The sequence below is a fragment of the Nelumbo lutea genome, chromosome 1 (genome assembly GCF_056320005.1).
Source record: "Nelumbo lutea isolate HS-2025 chromosome 1, American lotus-T2T, whole genome shotgun sequence".
Taxonomy (NCBI): Eukaryota; Viridiplantae; Streptophyta; class Magnoliopsida; order Proteales; family Nelumbonaceae; genus Nelumbo; species Nelumbo lutea.
The window spans coordinates 194,174,954-194,178,174 of record NC_142684.1 but is presented as its reverse complement, the minus strand read 5'-3'; positions in this window follow the sequence as shown (position 1 = coordinate 194,178,174).

The window sequence follows — 3,221 nt, the reverse complement described above, 5'->3', positions numbered from 1 at the left end:
CCTCCATTGAATTCTTGCTGAAGGATTGGATTCTTGATACACTGTGTCATCTTCAGTGGGAGATACTATTTCTTTGTATCAGGTATATCCCTCTCCTACTTTTGGTTTCAGATCTGGTTTGGTTCTTGGTTCAAGATTGATCCCTGAAAATGCAGATTTTCTAAAACAGGGAATGAGATTCCCAGGTGGAAGAGAGAGAAATTTTTGAAATTTTGCCCTACCTTCCTATAGGGTTCGACTATCCATATGATGGATCTCTCATCCCTTCAGTGGTATCAGAACCAGGTACAAATCTTGAACCGAATTAGACTAGATCTGAACCTGTGCAAATGGGCAGAAGGTGTTCTACCCGATTTGCGTAGATTAGGGTTTTTCTAGGAAATCGGTTCCCAGTTAAAGGGCGAATGATCTGAAATCAATTTTTATAAATCTGGAATTTATTTAGAATTGTTCTTTTATTACCTTGATTTATGGGTTGTTCATACAAAGGAGATCAAAATCTTTAATGGCGTAGGAAAACTGCGATTTCGCAGTTCCATTCATTCTGGTCTGTAATTAATTTTTTTTTTAGACTGAATGTATAGCTATTCAATTTGATGTAATATTAATAGAAAATTAGGGTTTTTCTATTTTATTTTATTCAAGATCGAAGCTGCATGCGCTGGAGAAGAAGATTTCGTAGATGGGAAAATCGTTATTTGCAATTTGCAGTTTATGAAACTACAAATTGTCTTCTAACATTTGTTTTGCATATTGGAGACGTGCGAACAATCCTGTGAATGATTCTTGTTTTTATTTAATCAGTAATTTTAATTTTAGATCATTTCTTGAATTAATTCTTTAATTAAAGATCAAACCTAGACCCATTCGAACCAGATTGGTCCAAACTGGTTGGACCGAATCTGTGGTTTGATGGAGGCTGATGTCAGCCCAAATTTCCCACTTTTGGGTCAAGGGATTGATGGTTGATTATGAGATTTAATTCAGCCCACACCTGTAAGGCCTAGTTTTAAGGTGTTAAAACTGCAAAAGCCTACTATTTGCAGAAAAGTTGTATGGGCCGAACTGCTAATTGCTTTTCAGCCCATATACCTAGATAATATTAATCAGTAATATTATGGATTAAAATGAGCTTTAATAATGGGCTTTACAGATATTAATTGATTGGATCAATTGTATCCTTGCATGTGATGTATGGATGTGTGATGTGCTACGTTCATGGGCCATAAGCACTTGGCCCATGTAGATACGATAGTGACTCTTGCACACACAATGGCTGAATGCACATCATTGCCACGGTGTCCCTAAAGATCATTGGATGATCTCCCTTTCTGATGGGCCCCACACCTCCCCTAAGAGGATACGTGCGGAACCCTAGCCGTTTAGGTCCCACATAAATCTGGCTTTATGAAAGTTAATGGGAGCCACTCTGGTTTGACCTAAATCAAACTAGGGCATAACTTTTGTTCCTTCTTGAAATTGAAGGGATGAGAGATCCATTGTATGGACGCCCAAAGATTGCGAAATAAGGGGGTGAATTTCAAAAATTTTTCTCTCCTTTCAACTAGGAATCGCACTCCCTATTTAGAAAATCATATTTTCAAATATCATTCTTGAACCATAAACTGAACCAAATCTGAACCAAAAAGAAGTAGGAGAGGATTATACCTGATACGAAGAAATAGTACCCCCCAACAAAGGTGTTCATGCCCAAGGAAGGATCCAAAGACTACTCCCACTGAAGATGGTGCAGTGCAGGATGGAGCAGAATCAGTAGTGTTCTTCTCCAAGAACTCTGTCCTTCGCAAGAATCAGCAGGATGGCACGTGAGCACAGCTTCTTATCAATTCTTTCTCAAAGAACAGATGTCAAGATCAAATCTTGACTTCTCCCACAACTGGAGATCAAACTGGCAAACAGGGCAGCAAGAACAGGGAGGCAGGAAGAAAGAATTCTGCAAAGATGCTTAATTCTTCATTCTTTGATTTCAGCACTGAAGAGGATCTGAATGAATGTCTTCTAAAGGCTGCCACCCCCTCCTTCTTTTGTTAACCTAAAAGATCAGCTCCTAATCCAATTAGGAACTGCTTATCCAAATCATATTTGGATCAGTCCTCTCGTTAGGTGATAAGGATAAACCCTTATCTTATCTACAGATTGGATTAACTTTCTCCTAATCTCATTAGGAGGTTTCTAGATCTGAATCACATTCAGATCTGGACTCTCTGAGTGGATAAGGTCAAGACCCTATCCTATCTACTAATCCATCTCATAATTCACCCATTTAATTAATTAATTAAATAGCCCAGTTCTAAATGGGCTTTAGGCCCATTAAGCTTATGCACTCACTTAACCTTCCTAACTATTGCCCAGTTGGGCTTCCTTGTATGGCGTGGGATCCAAGCATTGATCTACACATCAGCCACATGGGTTCAGCCCAGCCTTTGTCATAAGGCCTGGTCGAATACACTGTTATGGACAGTGTACCCCGTGAAACCCATCAAATGGGCTCTATGGACCCAACACTTACCCTAAGTGGTCCTTGGGCCAATCCACCTTGTAACACCCAGTGACTGTGGGCAGATGCAAGATTAGCCCATCAAGTATTATCCTCAATTATCTTACACTTAACCTCTCAGCCCATAATGATCATACACTACCCGATAAGAGAGGACCTCTCCCTCGGCTGCAAGGAACAGTGTTGCACTCTCTACTTATATGGATCCTGGGAATTAAAACCTTTTGCAAACCTTTTAGAAACCATTATATGCATACTTCTATATCTCATATAAAATATACTTTGCAAAACAAATCTCAACGATTGAAATCAGCTGCCGGTAGTCTTGGTTTCCATCAGTGAGAGTGCATCCCCAATCATTACCTTTGTCCGACAAAGGGGCTGATCCTGTCACTATGATCACCCACTAGATGAATTCTCAGACTGTCCCAACATACGCAGGTTTTGACCCCCGCTAAGGATCTCACTAAATGGTACATCAAAGACAGCCCAATCTGACACTCAGTGCAGTATCATAATCGAGTATAGGGTCGGGTGTCACTTTCCAGTTTTGCCCATTAATCTCCAAGGTCCAAGGCAATACTAGAAATCTGGTCTAGTTCATAGATTCAATTAATCCTACACTGTATGTGCCTAGGGTCTCACCCTGGCAGTTGAGGCAGGCCACCCCAACCGACTTGGTGGCACCACAGTGTCAGCCTTA